Here is a 6,000-nt window from a genome sequence, read left to right on the forward strand (position 1 = left end):
GCCAAGTCTTCCTTTTTGCTAGACGTGTCAAAGGGCTTGACAAGGTCATTAAGATCTGGAACTGATGCAAAATTCAGGGCCCCTGTGTTTGTACACTGAGCTAAACACAGCTCAACATCCCTTAATGGTGGACGATGAGAGATTCCTAGATCTCCTCGGACAAAGAAGGAAAAGAGCAATTTGGGTCACAGATGTCTCAGAAGAGACACTGAGTCTGAGACACCACCTTCGGAAGATCACCCACTCAGCCTGGAAGACGTGGCTAGGAAAACAAAGCCTGCATCTTGCAATAGCCTCTGGAGGTGTCTTGAAAACCATTAGGCTCTGACAAGATTCCAGACAGTCTGAAGCCTGTCAGGGCAAGAGCAGACAACTCTTTGGTATCTCTTAAAGTGAGGTTCTGAGTAGACACGGTTTTTTAAGGGAAAGTGTCTTGGAAAGTCCACCCGCAACTGTAACAGGTCCTGGAACCATTCTTTCATGTGCCAGAAAGGGGCTAGGTCTGGGGCCCGAGAACAAAAGAGAGGAAGGCGATGGTTCCTGGAGGTGGCCAACAGGTCCAAAGTCAGCTTGCCCTACAGTATCGCAGATTCCGATAGACCAGGGGTTCCAAGGTGTGAAAGACCTACTTTTCGACGGCTCAGTTTGTCCACCCTAATACTTTGTTTGCCTAGTTTGCCCTGAATAAATCGAGTGACTAGACTCACTTGATTTGATCTGTCCACAGTAGAAAGTCTCTTGCTGTCTGGCAGAGAGAAATTGAGTGAGTACCATCTCGCTTTTGTATGTACGTTAGGGCTGTGGTATTGTCTGAATGGGCTACCAGTCTTGTTGTGAACTAGGGTCAAGAAGCACTGAAGCCCTAAGTGAATTGCTTTCAGCTCTCTGACGTTGATGTGAAGGTTCTGTTCTTCTGGTGACCCCGTCCCTGAAATAGAACCAAGGAGTCTGAATAAAAGTCTAGTTCTAGGCTCAGAGGATGAAGGGCTCTCCTTCCGAAAGTCTACATTTGGACCACCACCACTGCTGGTCCGACTTGATCTCCGGGTTTATGGGAAAAGCATAGGTGTTTGGCTGTGTTTCCCTGTCCCAGTTGGCCTTGAGGAAGAATGCAAAACTCTCCTCAGGAGTATGCCTAACGTGACAAATGTCTTGATGGACGACAAAGTCCCCAGTAGGCTCATCAACTGATGGGCCGAGCAAGACGAAGGGGTTAGAAACCATGCTTCTGCTGACTTAGAAGCTGTGCTGCATCATATCCTGCAGTCCCAAAGATGATCACTGAGGTGGGGCGTAATGAAGCCAGATAATAGACTCTGATGAGACGGGCCTTTACTGGAAAAAGAAGCTAAACAGACTTACATCTTAAATAAAGAGAAATGGCATTGGGATTTATGGCAATGAAGGATTGAATACTGTTGATGTTTTGGGTCAACAGAGCAGAACATCATTTGAAACCTGTGGCAGTATATCGCACCTTAACAAACAGACCTTGAAGGAGATGCACCAAAATTACATATCTCTGCATCAAACTGCAAACACAAGAGGTTGTATGGCATCAGGGATGTCATACAACCTCTTGCAAGGTGTACGATGAACTAGAAAAATACTGCATCTCAAAGGGCATCCCTTCTGTATTCACATAGCCCTGAACAACGATGCTAGCAATCCACCAAACCTTGCTGACCATAGCTCCAACTTCAAGGTATGGTTCTTGCCTCCCAACACAATGTCCCTCATTCAACCACTGGATCAATGTGTCATAAAGTCCCAGTTTTGGCAGGAGGTGTCAGTGCAGTATGCAAAGTCTTCATGGAAGAACCTTTGTTCTGATATAGCCCAAACTTTTCCTAGCTTCAATCCTACGGAGTCCACTTAATAAAAAAAAATAAAATAAAATAAGCAAAAATAATCCATCCAAGGCCTATATGTCTGCACCAAAGGAACCATGACTAAGAACTGAAGCCAGTTTTTTCAAGCAACCCCTGAATTAAAAAATCCTTCCTGACTGGTGAAACTTGGAACAAATGAATCTATAACGTTTCAGCATTTTCCATGTACCCACATTTCCACAAGAAAAGGACAAAATACATTCCAAATATGCTAGCCATCCTGTCCCACAATGCACTAGGGCATAAAAACATGATTGGGAACCCCAGTCAATGAAAGTCGAAACAAAGTACTTACGAGAGCCCAAATGGGTAACAACTATTGTAGTTCCAAATGGATAACAACTTTTGTAGTTCCAAATGGGTCACAACTTTTGTAAGTAAATATCTTAGTAACAGTAAATTTCTGATAGAACTGAATATGATTTTTGTATAAGGTATATTACTGAGACTTAAGAATAGAGCAAAAAACTCCAATATCAATAACTGGTGTTAAAGTAAAATAATATCCTAGATTCTTTTAGCATAGTCAAGGAAGAAGTTACCTGTGATTGGGCATGAATTTAAAATGTTTTCCAATAGTTTTTATGCAGTTTTGATGAATTTAAAATGTTTTCCAATAGTTTTTATGCAGTTTTGATAAATCTGACTTTCATTTCCATTAGAAACAATTAGCTAATCCATTCCAATCACATCTTTGGTATAAAATAAATGGATATCCTGAGTGAGTAACCTAGGATTTGTGAAACACAGGTATGCACACTCACTTAACCTTTCAAAGAGCAACTCAACCTGGGTAACATGTCCTCCAACTTGTGCATGGAGGGTTTGTTCTGGTTTTATTGTACTTTAATGTCAGCTTCAGATATTGAGTTTATTTTTTCTTTGTCATTAAGTCTCCTTGATATGCTTAAAATGGGAAGCATACTGAAATCCACTACAAATTTAATGTTATCGATATACTAGCCAATAAATGTTGTTGCTTACATAACTTTTTTTAAGTCTTTTGTTTACTTACTGAACATTTTTTGAAATGACAACACACACTTTCGTGAGTAAGAACCCGGTGACCTTGGCTATGTTAGTCTGAGGGTGAATCCCCACAGCCAGGTAAGCGCCTGGTGTCCTATGTTACATCAGGTTAATTTGCAGCCCTGCAAATTTTAACTGACAGTGGTCTGAGGTTACGTGGGTGAGGGGTCCAGAAGTGAAACTCTCCCCACCCCACACAAGTAAGGACTCAGCATCCATTAGGTTATTTATTTGAATTTCCAATGCCCTAGATTAGGTTAGGTGGGGTGGTGGGTCCAAGACAGTTTTCACCCTCTCCTGCCCAGAAAGAACCCAAAGCTCTAGGTTAGGTTAGGTTAAGTACACTCTTGTAATTACCCATTTCTTGTTTTCCCCGACCCAAAAAATCCCTACTTTCCCACAGTGGTCCTTCATAATTGTAAGATATAAGGGTGGTCCTGTCTATATAAACTACTTGTTTGTAATGAAATGAACATCAGGAATGTTCAAAGGACACAATAAAACATAGGAAAATCATATTTTCAATTCTAGAAGGCAATTGTGGTTTCAAGTAGATATTTACAGTCTTGATAATATTTTTTAACCATTTCATTATGGATTTAAAGGATTTAAAGGTATTATTTTACTTTAAGCCATTGCTTGAGGTTGGAGTTTTTTATGTTGTGATCTTAAGCCTCTTTAATATCCTTAATACAAAACTGAAGCTCACAACATTTGCAAATTTACTGTTACTGGAGTTTTTTCAGCCAATGTTTTCTTACCTGGATTTTTAAAGTTTTTTGTTTATACTGACACTGTCATGGGGATGGAGCTCTTGATCTAATTTTGTTTGCCCACGTGCATTGTGGGTAAGAATGGATTACTTATCAGGAATGTCTTCTCTTGGAACTGTGGGCCCATGATAAACAGCTGTAACATGATTGGCTGTCTTGTTTTAGGTTTCTGAAATTATGTTGGATTTTGAAAATCATGGATGCTTATGAAAATCCACCCTCAGTTCACAGTCATGGCACCTCTGGTTCAGCTGCGTACTACTTGCTCTAATTCAGAATAAGGGAAGTTTATGGAATGTTTTCAGAGTAATACTATGTACTAGGCTATGGACCTGGTGCCATAAGTTAAGAAGTGTGGTTGGTTAGGTTGTAACATCATTATTCATTTTCAGTACCCTTGGATAGGTTAGGTAGGAGAGTCCAGGGGAAAGCGAAGCCCCTCGGCTAGGTAAGGACACGACCCAAGGTTAGGTTAGGTAGGGGTCTTACCCTAGGTTAGATTAGGTGGACAAGTCTGAATGTTACAAATATTTAGAGTGCACAGTAAATCATGGGAAAGTAATATTTTCAAGTCTAAAATGCAATAATAGTTTAAAGCATAATTTTACCATTTTAAGTCATATTATTTAGACATAAAACATTAGCAGAATATACAATTTAGGCTGAAGGCCAAGTGCTGGGACCTATGAGGTCAATCAGCACTAAAAGGATAATTGAGGGTAAAAAGGTTGAAAGCTGTAGGAATACCTCTCAGTTGCACCATGAAACAACTGTTAAAAGAGGGCGGAAAATAAAATCGAAGGAAAATATGAATGGAGGTACAGTAAAAGGAATGAAAGGGGTTGCAGCTAGGGGCCGAAGGGATGCTACAAATAACCTCTAACTATTGTCTACAGTGCACTGTGCTTTAGGTGCACCGTCGGCCCTAATCCCCTACGGGGTTAAAACACTAGTAACCCAAATTAATAGTCTAACTCTAGCCCGGGGTAGACGACCCAACATACTTAACTCGTTAGCCTAACCAAGAGATGCCAGTTAGTATGCCCAACTGGTCAACTACACCTATACTTTTGTATGGATTTAATAACTTTGGTATCTCTTAAAAAAAAAAATATTCAATATACGCTTTGTGAGGGGCTAATCTAGTATTGTATAAGCGTTGTTTCTGGGTCTCTGGCTTCCTGGCGTTTAGTTCCAATTCTTTAGTCACGCTAAATTTCGCTGTCATAGACCACCTAAACCAATACTCTTGGTTACTTGCAATGACTGACGTAAACACGCAAAGATGACTGTGCGTTCGTACATCGAGAATTTCTACTTAAATACTGGGCTAAACCGAACGCCCTTCGACATTTAATGGTTGGTCCCTTCTGCCAGCAAATGTAACGAAGATGGCCGTACGAAGATAACGTTTATCAATAGAATTTTTTGGCTAAACAATATCGAAAAGGCCGTACCTAAAGCAGTACGGGTGGAATCATTTGAGAAATTTACCGAAATAATGAAAAATTCGCCCTCTTTTGTTAACTTTTATTTTTTTATCCTGGCCGGGGTGGTACTAGGCTATATACGGTGTCTAGCGGTGCGTCCTACATACTTTTTTTATTATGCCCTCTTGAGATGCACTAAAATAAAAAAGACGGCAAATTTCTCATACCTTGAAAATTTCTTACATTATCTCACCTGTGCTGCATTATACACACCCTTTTCGATACAGTTTAGCCAAAAATATTGTATCACACGGTATCTTCGTCCGGACGTTTCCTTAACTTCTACCCAGGTCAGGTGTTCCTATGCCTAGGCCCTAGACCTATCGGCAAACTTGCATTGCTGCCGTAAGTTACAATCGCTGACAGAATTTTCGTAGTCCAATCTTATAACTACATTGGGCGACGAAAGTCAAAATTATGAAAGGGATAATCACCGCATAACTCACCAATAACATATGTCGTTGCAGTGCACGTTATTCGCATTAGTTCACCGAAAGTATTGAAAAAAAAAGTAACACGCGAAAGAAAGAAAGATTTTCACGAGGTCAAGAATGTTTACACTGATTCAGGGGTGCCAACCAAAGAAATGTAGCTTATGTTGCCAGACTGTCGCGGATAAGAAAAATTTAATGGTCTTGTGATGTAACATGTGATGTGTGGACTTTCAAGAAAAGATAGAATCAGAATTTGATTTATTAGAGGAACAGTTAAGGTTGGGGAAGTATCGAAGAAGGCCCAATTAATACTACAGTGGTTAGGTCATGTTATGCAGAGATATAATGTGTAAAAAGGGTTATGAGCATGGGGATGGAGGGA

The 6,000-nt window shown here is 40.3% G+C and overlaps 1 long non-coding RNA gene across 1 annotated transcript in view; it reads right to left on the reverse strand.

Annotated features, from left to right (window-relative positions):
• The window catches only part of LOC136825772 (uncharacterized), a 28,596-nt gene extending 22,824 nt beyond the window's left edge, over nucleotides 1-5,772 (reverse strand). Inside the window, exon 1 of the long non-coding RNA XR_010849453.1 lies at nucleotides 5,631-5,772. This is a non-coding gene — a long non-coding RNA (uncharacterized lncRNA). The remainder of the gene's footprint in view (nucleotides 1-5,630) is intronic.
• Between the last annotated feature and the right edge of the window lie 228 nt (nucleotides 5,773-6,000).

The sequence above is a fragment of the Macrobrachium rosenbergii genome, chromosome 3 (genome assembly GCF_040412425.1).
Source record: "Macrobrachium rosenbergii isolate ZJJX-2024 chromosome 3, ASM4041242v1, whole genome shotgun sequence".
Taxonomy (NCBI): Eukaryota; Metazoa; Arthropoda; class Malacostraca; order Decapoda; family Palaemonidae; genus Macrobrachium; species Macrobrachium rosenbergii.